Below are 14,342 nucleotides of genomic sequence, written 5' to 3'. Positions count from 1 at the left end.
TATATATATATATATTTGTAAAACTAGTTTGTAAATGTGAAGGACAGCAGAAACAAAACTAAAGAAGGATTCCTGAGAGGTTTCCAGCATCGTTCCGACAGGAAACGAGTCTCGGAAGCATTTCCTGTCAGACAGACTGTCCTGCTGTGCAAAATGCATATTCAAAATATTAAAACAGAACAAAAAACAAGACACCCTGCAACTTTTATGCTGAAACTCTGAAAAGAAAAGCTGATTATTTTTCTTACCAGGTACCTACATAGTGACATTTGTACCTACATTTGTTTTCTTCTATTTAAAGATTTTTGAAACGTTCCTCAGATTCTAAACAGTCTCTGGATTGTGTTGGGGTCCGACCCCCCCCACCCCCAACCAGATCCAGGTTTATCGACACAAATCTACACGTCTCTGTTGGGCAGGAGACTTTTTTAAAAACTGTGAAAAAATGACAAATAAAAAATCATCCAAATTGACCAAAACTGGAATCTGAAACAATTAAAATAAAAACTGCTTCCGCTCGTTTTGTAATTTTTCTGCTCTCTTCAAGTTGCAACCTGATCATCTGGATTTTAAACATGCAGAGACATTCAAAGCATTTCATCAAAGCAGTCGTCTTGTCTTTTCTTTTTGTTTTTTTGTTTTTAAACGTAACTGCATTCAAAATACCCAAAATGCATCTGATTAATCAGATGCATTTTGATTAATGMAAAATGCATCTGATTTTCTTTAATAAAAGAAAACTTTTATTAAAGTTTTCTTTTAATATTTCAGACAGTCCATATCACTTAGAGAAGCCCGCAGCACCACACGCTCTCCACCGTACCGTAGTTATATTGATTGTGTTTGTTTTTTTCATGTATGTATATAATGAAGCGAATGTGGATGTTTTTTTTTTTTATTATTATAGCCTTGTTCATTTGTTTTGTTTTTGTAGTTGGTCTTATTTTGAATTTGTGATATCATTTCCGTTTGTTCTGCATCTTCACTTGTTTATGTTGAATGTGTGAAACCCAGGAAGAGCACATACTGGGAAACGCAGCTTATGAGGTCCCAGAAAAAAAGCAAGAAAAAATATCTTAGTCCACTTGAAATGAGACGAAACTAAAGTAACTTTTCAGCAAAAATAGAGGAGCCTGCTTTCAGTCAATAATTCCTTCATACTGATTAAAACTACCAGCTCCACTAACAGGTTATTTTATAACAAGACATTTCTTTTCCATAAGTGAAATAATGAGCTAATATTTTCATCAGTATGAAGGAGATATTTGCTTAATATAAGCTCCTATATCTTGCAGAAAAGTTACTTGTGATAATTTTGTCTTATTTTAAGTGAACTAACATATTTGCACTGAAAAACTAGACCAAAGTTACTTAGTAAGATTAAATGTTGCAGTGTACAAATTCACAATGTCAGATGGGTTGGAAAAAGATGTAGATTCTGTCTTGATTTCTTTTTTTTGTTGTTGCTTTATTGGTGCTGATTTTCACATTCGGTCCTGGAGTTGCCTCCATTTACCTTCTTGCTTTGTGTGACCAGACGCGGATGGAGACAGACGGACAGACGGACGGACGGACTCCGCTCAGATTTGACTTCCTGGTTTCGGGCGGAGCGGCAAGGCGCCGGCTCTTCCTCCACCTCCACCCAGCAGCCGTCTCTCCTCGTCTCCGTCTCCTACATTTAGCTTCCTCTTCCTGTCACTTGATACTCTACTGACAAAAAAAGAAAATTCAGGAAAAGACGTGACATTTTTGAGCACATCAAAGACAGTCAGTTGTAAATGTTTGATTAGAAAGAAAACATGAAATGCAAAAATGAGATCAAGCAAAAGTTGTTGCTGGTTTTAAAGTCAACCTATTTTTCTTACTTTTAGCCTGATTCTGAAGACGTTTCTACTGCAGTCGGACCTTTTCTGTCAGAAACCAAYCGCTGCTTAAAATGTATTACTGATAGTTTTGTAAAAAAAAACAAAACAAAAAAAAAACTGATATGAAGCAATGAAGTATCAATTCTGCACTATTCTTATCACTAATGCCAAAAAAATACTTAAATCAGAGGGATGTGGGGAACCGGTGAGAATTTCAAGATAAATCCTCTGTCAGATTTTGTCAGCARATTTTCCTCACTAAGTTTATTGTCACAAAGTTCAGGAAAACAAACTCATCTTAGAGATCGCCCACAKACAGTCAGGTTCAGCCCACACCCTCATTCTGTCACAGTTTAYGGTTCATATTTGTATTTTCACAAATCATCTACTTATAGCCCTGGATATGTACAACTAAAACAAACAAAAAAACACAAAAAAAAATTCAAATAAAATAAGCAGAGTGTAAGCTCATAGTCAGAGCCGACAAAGAGCAGCTGGACATTAAAGCAAACATCTGATGTTGAAGCTGAACGGTTTCTGTGGAAACGTAAAGCTTCATATTTATTCACATTTAAAAAACATTCAAATCATACCAGGATATTTTACATATATGTCACCTTAATTCATTCAACCTTATATGTGACACAGAACTTTGAATCCTGAGTGTTTTTGTTCCACACACACACACACACGCACACACACACACACGCACACACACACACACACACGCACACGCAAACACACACACACACCCACACACCCTCACACAGTATGATTCTACCTGAGGTATTTCTTTTATCCTTTACTACCTGCAGGATAGAAAACTGCGACGGTTTTCTGACATAAAATAAAAAAATATAAATCAGATGATTTGTTGGAAACAGAAGCGATTCCTTCACTGGGGTTTTGTTTTTKTTCTTAATTTGTTTGTTTTAAACCAGCAGACAAAAAAATATTCCCAGCATAAACATAGTTTTCTGTCTGGCATTAACAAATAAACAGGTTAAATAACTGTCCCATTTCAGTCACATCTGGAAGTGAAATGTTCATTTTAACTTCACAAGGTTTTTATTCTGCAATGAGAAAAATGTTTCAGTTCTTAATGTTAATTTGTTTTATTTTTACATGAAGTGAATGCAGAATTGCTTTGGAAAGTTTTTGATTTTGGTAAGAACACACACACACACGCGCACACGCACACACACGCACGCACACGCACACACACGCACACACACACACACACACACTCGGATATGAAGAGTGTGTATGGGAATCTTTAGATATGCTTTGAGTTTTTCAGACTGTTTTCACACTCAACTGGACAATAAATGCTTTCTGTAAATTAAGAAAAAAGGGTGAAATATTTTTGCCTGTGTGTAGTGTTTCTTTAAATCAACACACACAAACACACACACACGCACGCACACACGCACACACACACACACACACGCACACACACATGCAGCTTTAAAAACAGGAACTATTTGCCTCACACCTCATAGTAAAAACAAAGAATAAACTTTAAGTTAAGAATAAGCAACACGTCCTCAGCTGCATTGTCATTCCTGGTTAAAATACCGAACACAAYACAAATGTCTACCTCTCTCTCTCACTCACACACACACGCAGACACACGCGCACACACACAAACACTCAAACTCMCTTTTATTCAGAACAAACATSCAAAACCTAATGTATTGTCATTAAAAAATAACAAACCCTTCTATCCGCTGCATCCTTTGTGTAGAGGTTTAGTTTTGTCCGTTATCGCCTTTATTTATTTCGACATCATTTGTTTTTGTTGCTGTTCTGCACAGAGCCTGTCGCGTTTCCTCCTCACTCTGAAGAAATCTCTAAATTCATTTGGTCAACATGAAACATGAAACACTAACAAACTGTCACACACACACACACACACACACACACACACACACACACACACACACACACACACACACACACACGCACATGCACATAGAGAGAGAGAGAGAATGTGTGTGTNCACACGCACATGCACATAGAGAGAGAGAGAGAATGTGTGTGTGGCATGAGCAGCACATTTCACTTTTATCACATCTTCTCAAGTTATATCTATAAACATTAAGGTGTTGTGACAGACCGACTTGTAAAGCTATACAAAAAAAGGGTTAAAAGATTTTAAAATGCAAATCTGAAAAGTGTGGCATGCATGTATATTTGGCCCAGAGTGAATGCTTTCTTTTAGGGCAGCTTTGAGCAATAAGACATTGACCATTTTTTTCACAAATTCTTCCTTGCAAAGCAGCTCAAAGCTCAGTGAGATGAGCCAGGGAGCATCTGTGAACCTCAGTTTGCCACAAACCTTCGGTCGGATTTAGATCTGGACTTTGATTACACTATTTTGTTGCATGAAAACCAGAAAAAGCTGGAAAAACAAAAGTAAAAAAACAACAAAAAAACTGGAAACCGAGAACTAAGGCTGAAGCTGCAGCTGTGAGTTTAGAAGAATCGTCCTGCTGAACCGTTACACCCAGAGCTCTGTTGAAGAAGAAGGATCCCGCAGCATGATGCTGCCACCACCAAAACAGGAACGGTCCGCTCAGGTCGAAAACTGTCAAAAACGAACAGAAAACTGTTCGTTTTCTGCCACTGACAGCATTTCCTCACTGTCCTAAGATACATTTTTTTGTCAAAACTTTTTCTTTTTTATCTATTGGCAAAAAAAAGGGCATTATTTTATTTTATTTGGGGATTTCAGGTTAAAAGGAGGCTGAATACAAATTYATGTTTCATTTGCAGAATTTCTCTTCCTTCCACAGTTAAGCTCCACTTTATGTTGGTCTGCCACAAACACACACAGCAAAATGGAGGCTGTTGTACAGTGACTCAATGTGCAGATAAGTGAAGGGCTGTGGGTCGTCCTGCAAGGCGCTGACCGTCAGAGGAGCATCACCTGCCTGGACAGAGGAGTCGGGCTTTACTAAAGCAAAATACCAACAAATAATCTAAAACTGTTTTTCTTCTCGTTTTTTTTGGCCCTCTTTGGTTCGTTTCTCAACACGTTCTAAACTTTAAACAATTATTTCAATACTTTAAGAGGATTTTTTTTTTGTATTATTGTAAGGAAACAGGAGCTTTGATCCAAGAATGACAGATGTATGAGTGATTCATCTGAGAGAGTGATTATAACGTAGAGGTGAGGGTTTACCACACAAGTGTTAAATTAAAACAAAACAAAACAAAAACAAAAAAAACAACCCAGAATGAACAGTTTTTTTTTTTTTTTTAGATTGATTCCCCAGAGTCTTCTGATAATCTGCTCCAAATCACCTGATCTGGGATGAAATCCAACCAATTTATTTTTCTTAAAATCCTTCCAACATTTCGAAAATCTTCCAAACTGCAATTTCTTCACCTTTTATAAATCAGCTGCTTTTTGTTTTTTGTTTTAAATGAACAGAGASGTCCTGACAGGAACTGAAATGTGATTTTAAACTCAACAGTGTTTTTCTAGCTCTGTTGGACAAAAATGTGTGGCTCCATTCAAGTTAGCCTCAGACTTGATTAACAGCTGAAACGATCTGCTGAAMCTTGAACGGGATTTCCTTGCTCACCTTCACTCTTCTCTCTTTCCTTTGTTTCGTTTTTGCCAACAAATATTAAGATTTTTGTGAGATGAARTCATTTATTTTTCTACCTGCATGTGTTTGGAAACAGGATTTAAGCTCAGTCAGACTCGGACGACATGAATGTTTACCTCTCCGTACCGAGGCTTCCTCACACCAAACGACCTTTGACCCTTCTCTTCCGGCTCGCCTTCCGCTTCGCCGGCGGCRAAGCGTCTCGTTTCCGTCCGCTAGAAGTCATCGCCCCTCATTCCCTAAAAATGATACACACACAAACAAATGTATGCTAAAGAAAACGCTGGAAAATAGTGTGAAATGTTATGCTAAAAAATAAAAAATTTAAATTAAGATATGTGTGTGTGCGTGTGTGTGAATGTCCTGAACTCCACATGCTGCTTTTATGGTTTCCATAATTCATACAATTTTAGGTTAACATGTTTTTCTGTTGTAGCTCTTTATTTTGATTCTCTTTTCTCTCACAGTTAAAAAAAACTTTCACAACAAATATCACTTTGTRCTTAATTTAGATATTTATAAAACTCTAATTCTCTTCAGTTCTGATAATAAAACATCTGTAGGGCATAAATGATGTTCATTTTTAACAGAAGAAAAAATATTTTCTGTTTGCATGTGTGTGCGTGTGTGTAGTAGGCGTGTTTTTCCTTTGTTCCAAGTCATCTTTACGTTTAAAGAGTTTCTTTCAATTATCCTGAATTGATCATTTCATTTATCACATAAACTAGCCATAAACAATGAAATAAACAATGTCACATAAACTGAGTTAATTTCTGTTGTCTGCAGCCTCAACAATAAACTTCAAATGTAAATAAGGGTCGAGTTCATTAGAGAAAATCATCAAATTTGTTTTAGAATCAATAGTTTTTCTCAGACGACGGTTTTCTGTCAGGTTTCCTCTAACAGATCCAGGATTTGAGCTCTGAGCCTTCAGCTCTGCAGTCGGCCATTTTCTGCCTCACTGCAGCGCTTCTTAAAACTCTCTCAGAACTGAATCGTCCATGAAGAAACAGAGCAATGAAACTTGTAAAGCAAAAGGTAAACAGCTGAACAGTAACGCCCCAAAAAGAGCTGTTTTTATTCCTCCTGTTTGTTGTTGGCTGCAGCGCTAACGTGGCTAACAACAGAGGGGTGGCAACAAAATGGCTGACTGTGATATTAATTCAAAACACACACTCACACACACACATACACACACCATACATGTGTCATTGTAGAGGGAGATGAATTAAAAGTACTTTAGGTGTTTGTCTCTTTTTTAAAATGAGATGGAGTATTACATTTAAACGGAACTTTTCACTTCATATAGTTTTATATTCTTGTTTCCCGTGTCATTTTCCTCTGTTTTTAATAAATAAATATCACACAAAGACAGAAATCCACCTCCAAGATACAGACTTTCACAAAACAAAAGGAAATAATTCAAACTCTTTAGAATTGTAAATGTTCAAAGATAAGCAACATTTTGACTTTGTCTTTAAAAAAGCTAAACAGAGTACTTCATCTGTGCTACAAAATGTTTTAAATGAGCCACTGAGAAAACTCTTAAAGAAGAGTGAGTGTTTAGGAGCTTCTGGGTCTGAAAGGATCTCAATACATCCAGATCTTTTCTCCCATCACATAATCGTCCACAAACCTTTAATAAAACTTTATTCATGTCCTAGCAAGAAGGAAATGATCTTCCTCGGCCGCTTTTAGCTTTGATTTTAACTGCAAATTCACACCGGTCGTTATTAGAGATGCACCAATCCGATATCAATATCTGTATCAGACCCGATATTGAAAACAATCCTAGATCAGTTATGGGTGAAATTGTGCCAGGTCCAAAAGAGCGGATCTATTCAGCCTACTTCTGAGAGACATCATGYTTTATTTATTTCATATTATATTTATAATTCCTAGTTGCTCTTTCTGAACCATTTGAAAGGTTTGTTGCAGTTCATTTTTACGTTTGAACAAGACAGTCAACCCATTATTTTTGTCAGTTCCAGTTTATAATAAATGATCTTTATTATTTAATCTACATGGGCTGTTTTACTCCTAACTAAACTCAACAAATTAAAGTTGTTTTTACAAGTTTGACCAAACCTGTGAAGCTGTTGCTGTATTTTAATGAGCTGTGCTGGTCCAGAGTTACCAGATAAATTTATAATTCAGTACATTTACTGTATGTCTGTGTTTAAAAAGAGAAATGTTTGAAGTTAACTCAGCTGTTTTTCTGTATCGGATCGGTATCGGCCGATACTGAACCTCAGATATTGGTATCGGTATCAAGAATGAAAAAAGTGGATCAGTGTGTCTCCAGTTGCTGTAGAGCTTCACTAACTGTTGTAGAAGTGGATGAAAACATGTCAAGTTGTTCAATCTACAAAGGTATCTTTTACACCACTAAAAAAGATGAATATCACCGTACAGAATCCCACAACCTGAACCAAAAAAATAAAACCACGGCGGTGTCCGAAATTTTGACAATCCCAAACACGTGTTGAGTCCAACATTTAGGGATCCAGATCGAAATCAGAACAGAATCAATTTTCTTAAAAACCTCTAAAGGAAACTGTGAACTTCTGTTTCCTCAGCAAGGAAAAAGTGCCAAAGCGCCAAAGTGCAGTCCACACCTCACCTAAACACATCATGGTAAAACATGGTGGGGCAGCATCATGCTGTGGGGATATGGGAAGATGGATGGAAGTAGATGAAAGACATCGGGGAGATAAAAGACTGGAGCTGACAGTCAGATCGAAGGATAGCTATGTTTCAGGATGGCCCAGTCAAAGTCCAGACCTAAATCCGATTGAGAATCTGAGGAAACCTTCACAGGTGACCTCCATCCAATCTGAGAGAATTAGAGATTTGATTTTTCAGACTTTTAAAATGAAAAWATATTTTTAAAGACATTTCATCTATACTTTAAGGTTTGTGTTTGTTACTARGCYGAACATGAACAAGCTAAAAACCTGTGAGTGATTTTAGAGTATGTAGATGAAGTTACTCCAGCTCATTATTGTTACCAGCAGTTCTGTCGTTAGCGTTGAGGAACRATTCTGCAAGAAAAAGACAAGATGAACTTCTAAACCCAAATCTACTTCATAGGAATTTAAACCTAAATATGACGATGGCAAAATGAACAAAGCTTTTATCAACACTGTGCATTTTGGAGTGAAACACTAGAAAAAACAGAATTTAAAGACCAAGCCTTTCTTTCTTTATTTTATTTTTTCGTATTTGTTTCTTGCTACAGTGCGATGCTACATTTTTCTGTCACGTTAACAATTTGGCTGCAATTTAAAAACATTCAACAAGCTCAAATATTGGGACGACTTTCTTCTTAAAAAAAAAGAAACAAAAAGAAACAAAAAAAAGAACAATAAAAACACTTTGAACTGCCCTGTTGCTGAAAATGTGCAATTATAAATAAAATTACCTTAAAAATAAAAGAGAAATATTGATAACCATAGATGATGGAATTGAAGCTTTTGGTAGGGAAGAAAATTTATATAAATCTGTGCACAGTATGATTTTTATAAATTATTTTTTATTGGAACAAGATGCTTGTTTCTTGATGTCCTCAGTGACCTCTCATGAGCCGAACAGAGTAAAAGAAAAAAAAAAAACTACATGTAATTAGTTGTTTCTCCTGAAAGCAGCCCTGATGTCTGCAGCAGCACTCAACCCAACTTGTTCCAAGCAGCAAAATGTATAATTGCTTTTCATGCGTTACTTCAAATACTCACCGTCTACAGTCTCCGCCCTCTGCTGCGCTCAGATCGAAACACTCTAAAAGAATTTTAGACTCTAAAATTTCAACATAGGAGTATGAACAGCTTCACCTTTAATAGCAATTAAAGTAATGTGATTTCATTTACACAGCCCAATCATGTTCTATAAATAAGAATATTTCGATGGAGCTCGATGGAGCTCTTTGGTCAGACTGAATGTTTGAAAACAGCGACCTCAAAAAGCTGCAGTTCTGTATTTAAAGAAAAAACTTATTTTTTTATTTGTCTGACGTAATATTCTAATTTTAAACGCCATGTTTTCATAAACTGTAAGCAGAAGATTTGTGATAATTAACAGAAATGGAGGTTTTCAAACATCCGTCTGGGTGTTGATGTAACGTGTTCTCAGATGTAACTCAGTAAGAAACTTCCTGGAATAAAGCGACTTTCCTGTAATATTCTGATTTATCTGAATTTGTTTGTATACGAGGGGTCTGCAGAACGCTCCACCATTTAACAGGCTGCAAATGAAAACTTTACAATCTGAGCACAATTATCACTCGGTTTGTTATGATTTTCTGTATTTTCGCATCTCAAGGTTGCAGATCTTTTTTTTGACTTTGCAAAGTCATGATGCTCAGTCTTGTTAGAGTTCATTTGCTTTTATTAAACAGATTTTGAAAAATGGAAAGATGTTCAAGAATCTGTCTGATTGTGTTCAAAATGAACTCTTCAATGAACGTGTGTGTGTGGGGGGGTGTGCGCGTGTGAGTGTGTGCGCGCGCGTGTGTGTGTGTGAGGAGAGAAGAGTGCGAGTGTGACTCAGCGAGTGTGTCGGAGCAGGAGTGAGAATTTACTTGAGAACTTGTCAGTTTCTGACGTATGTGAAAGATGTGCACGCAACAAAACAACCAGTCTACATTCACATTGCACTGAATTACATTACAAAACAACAACAAAAAAATTATGGATCAAATTTATGATTTATTCCTTCTGCTTTAAATATAAACTGAACATTTTACCAAAAAACAAAATTTGGCTCCTCAAAACTGTCAGCAAAAAACAGAAAACAAAAACATCAGCGGACGTATTTGTGTTTGTAAGGACGTGCGCTAATGAAAAGTTTTATTAAATGAAACTTTGTGATGCAAAAGTACAAAAAATAACAAAGAGGAAATATTTACGCATAAATGAGGATCTCTGTAAGACATAACAAGGCTACATCTATGAAATCACAGAAGCTTCACACACACACACACACACGCACGCACGCACACGTATACACAATATGTCATCTCTGGAAACACACACACTTATACACACCACAGGGTATCCATTTCTCTGTAAAAATTGAAAACATGAAGAAAATATTTCACTTGTTGATGTAAAAAAACAAAACAAAAAATCTAACCATAGCCAACAGAATCTATATATAAAAGAAATAAAGGGTACTTTTAACTAACAAAAACATCATAATTTTCATTAATGCGATGCCGATTTTAAGAATAGATGGAGAAACTTTCAGTTTTCAGTTCTCAGCTTCTCCTAAATTCCTACTAAGTTAAAAATTTCTGCTCATCTGAAGAAATCATTATTGATAAACGACAGACAGGCCCAGAAATATTCATACTGTTGACAGATTTACATTTAAAATGATATTTACTGAACCGAGACATTGATTTCTGACAGGAAGTGGGACTGGCAAACGATGATGCATCTTTTATTTTTATTTACATTTTACTTTAAGAAGATATTATATAAAACAATGTATCATTAATTAATGATACATTCATTAGTGATACATTGACGAATGTATCATTAATGAATGATACATTCAATAATGATACATTGATGAATGTATCATTCATCAATTATCAGGTTTCCCCTAATAATTTGATGATTTATTTTTGGTGATGAGCTCCAGGCCTCTTTGCAATCATCTAAACTTTCAATATTCAAATCAAGATCCAAACGATAACTCCAGTCTGACGTTTTGAATGATTCTCGGCTTCACTGAATTACACCAACATACAAAACTTTGGATCAATAAGATGGAGATTTGTAGATTTTACCAGATTTTATTATTAAAAAAAACTTCAAATACCAACAGCTCAAGTCAAAATCATCTCCAGCGGTGAATTATTTCACTTCTCACAAGAGTTAAAGACCCAAATCACACCATGAAATGATCACAGAGTTACTGTTAATATGTAAATGCAGCTAGATCTTTAAGAATAATAAATACTTCAATGTGTYGAATGAGGCAATAAATGCAGCTAACAATGCGCGTTCTGTTCACACATGCTCTACAAAGTGTCAAATGCTAAACCTTGAGATTGTCGAAATAAAATAAAAAACCAAAAGTGGTGTAAAATGTGTCACAAGACACATTTTACACTGTTGCAGTAGCCTTTTAAACTACTGCAAAGGTAGTTTAAAAGGCTGAAGAAAACTTGTAAATGGGTTAAAACACATTTTATTTTGTTGCTGTTGTTTTTTTTCTTTCAGAAGAAGAATGGAGAGGAGAAATCCAAAAACAAAGAGTGAGTCAGTCGCGTTTTGCTGGGATTGCATGTGAGAGAAAAACACAGCAGTTCATAACTGTGAAGCAGAAGGAAACTGATCTGCAGTTTTTTTTTTACAAATGAAAATCAGCCAATTCCGGTGTGTGCTAGATATATCCGACCCCCTTTTACTCTGACACTTCTGAAGAAAATCTAGTGCAACCATTTTCCTTCAGAAGCTACCCAAGTCATAAAAGCTGCTTTCATGGACAAAAGGCTGCAGCTGAAGGAAATCCATAACAAATCTGTCCACAGCAACATGTGGAAGAGTAAGAGGAAGACTTTTGATTTTCATGCAAAACAAAACACTGTGGTGGCGGTGGCAACATGGCRGTGGCAGCATCATGCAGGGATCTAAGCCAGGCAGATGTAGAAAGACAGACATTAAGACATTAACCCAACTGAAAGACATCTGCCTGTCATCTGCCAACTAATAATTAAAAGGGCAGTGTTATGTATTTTATGTATTTTCTAGGCAGATAATATCATTTTATAGMACAATGAAGTAACTTTGTTAACTTCAGGTGTTATAAAAATACTACAATTAAAAATAAAAGAAATTTGACTTTGCAAATTAACGCCTTGAGATTATTCCTCTGACTCTTTAAAAACTGCTGCTCTTTCTGACAGTCCGCCTCCAGGAAGTCACCACAACATGGCTCCTCTATTAACTCATTTTTACAAGAGTTTAACTGAGAAGCGGCTCCTGCAATGAGCTCAGCAGATGTGCAGTTCCATCAGGTGTTTGCTAATTGCTGCTGGCTAGTCTGAAGGAGCTAGCCACCTCCTTCAGACTAGGAGCTGGCTAGCCAGCTAGCCAGCTAGCCAGCTAGGAGCTAGCCAGCTCTGTGAGGCGAAAGCCCTCACAGATCAGACGAAAGCTCAGAAGATTTGAAACTGCAGCTCAGAGGCGGGGCTAGGTACAACCAGGCGTTCTGCACAGCTGAATGGTTGCCACTGAGATTAAAGGATTTCTCAAACATGCGTGAAAGAATCAAAGCAACTCTTGATGAAGGAATAACATGACAACATGACGTAAAGCTCAAAATAATCAATTTTACATAATCCTGCCCCTTTAAAAACTCCCAGTCTGACTGAGTTGGAGTTATTWTACATAAAGCAATGTGCAAGAGTTTCAGTCTTAAGTGCAAATGTAGTTAAGGCACAAGAAACATRCAGCTGTCAACGCAGCACAAGGCGGCTCTACAAAGTACTGACTGGGCCGGGCTGAATACACATCAATAGACATTTCCCACAAAATCAGTTTTATGTGCAATTTTCTTCCATTGCACAGATATATACGTGTGCTGGTCTATTACATGAAATTATATATATATATATATAATTTTAAAAAAACACTGGTGTTTCTGGCAAAATGACAAAATAATGGGAAGGGGTAAGAAAGATGTAGAGCAGCTACCTTATTGCTATCCAGTCCAGATTAGTAAAAGTCAGAAGCTATTCATAATGAACTGGTCAGATCAAAGACTCACCTTATTAATCTGGCTGAATTTCTACTTAATTGCTATCTGGTTTCTCTAGAACCAGATAACAAAAAAAACCCACAAAAAAACCCACAAAAAAACTAAAAAACAAGGGCAACAAAAAAAGTGATGAACTCAAAGTTTTGGTCATCTGTTAACTGTGATTTGTTCTTGGTAGTCAAGTAAAACCTGAACAAACCAAAGATCCTTTCAGATCTGTGGAGATTTTTAAGCTCAATACTGAAACGTCAACATTCTTTACTTAAAACTTTTACTGCAGCTTTTATCCAGCTTTGCTAACATACCTGTGTTGCACCGTGATCTGAGCCGGGTCACAGACTCGGGACTCCTTTGGGGTTGTGCAGTTGTATTCTGTGTACAGACAAAAAAAAAAAGATATAAAAAAAATTCATWAAAAAAAATAAATATCTACTCCAGAAATCTCAGCTTTCATCTAAACTGAAACACCTTCACCTTGTTCCACTTTGAAAATCACAGTGAAATCCATTTCCTGACACCAGCTGATTCACGTCTGCAAAGCTGTCAGAAAAACCTCTGATTGAGATTTAGCCGAGTCATCACCGTCGCTAACTATGACATCAGCAATAAAACGGCTAGACGTACACACACACACACACGCACGCACATGCACACGCACACACACCTGTGATGACGTACAACCAGAACAATTTAGGCTTTTCTAAAAAAGCAAGTATTTTGTTATATTACAGAGCAACTTTCATCCCTTCACGGTTTTAAAGAACAGCGTCTGTGACGACGGGGCCCTGAGCTCATATTTTCTTCAGCTCTGTGACGCCTTTCACACAACAAAACGGCCGTGCTGGATTTTCGTAGGTAGGCTTGATCATCAACTTTGACTGAAAGGAAATCGTTTTAAAAGTAACAAAAGTAAAGGACGACCAATCTGTGTTATCATTTGTCCCCTGTGTTACTTGTGTATTTGTTCAGCGTTCTCCAAAGACGCATAAAGTGCCACTTTGACTGGAGAAGCATAATTTGATGCTGAAAATGTTTTTTTTTTATTTTTTTATAGCAATCCTTTAATTTGAGCACATTTTTAGTAAGTGGG

At 36.6% G+C, this 14,342-nt stretch overlaps 1 protein-coding gene across 13 annotated transcripts in view; it reads right to left on the bottom strand.

The window, feature by feature from the left end:
• The window catches only part of LOC103465695 (uncharacterized), a 43,371-nt gene that overhangs the window by 4,542 nt on the left and 24,487 nt on the right, over window positions 1-14,342 (bottom strand). For 9 of the 13 annotated variants that reach the window (XR_533830.2, XR_001776715.1, XR_001776713.1 and 6 more), the window contains 3 exons: window positions 13,558-13,624; window positions 5,602-5,724; window positions 1,517-1,710 (listed from right to left, as the gene is read on the bottom strand). The gene's annotated coding sequence lies outside the window, so the exon portion shown is untranslated. Of the gene's footprint in view, window positions 1-1,516; window positions 1,711-3,584; window positions 3,761-3,873; window positions 4,802-5,601; window positions 5,725-13,557; window positions 13,625-14,342 lie in introns of those variants that run through there. The other 4 variants (XM_008410764.2, XM_008410763.2, XM_008410762.2 and 1 more) reach the window with 4 other exon arrangements.

The sequence above is a fragment of the Poecilia reticulata genome, linkage group LG6, assembly GCF_000633615.1.
Source record: "Poecilia reticulata strain Guanapo linkage group LG6, Guppy_female_1.0+MT, whole genome shotgun sequence".
In the NCBI taxonomy this organism is placed as follows: domain Eukaryota; kingdom Metazoa; phylum Chordata; class Actinopteri; order Cyprinodontiformes; family Poeciliidae; genus Poecilia; species Poecilia reticulata.
The sequence above is the reverse complement of the archived record's forward strand: the minus strand, read 5'-3'. Positions and strand labels throughout refer to the sequence as shown.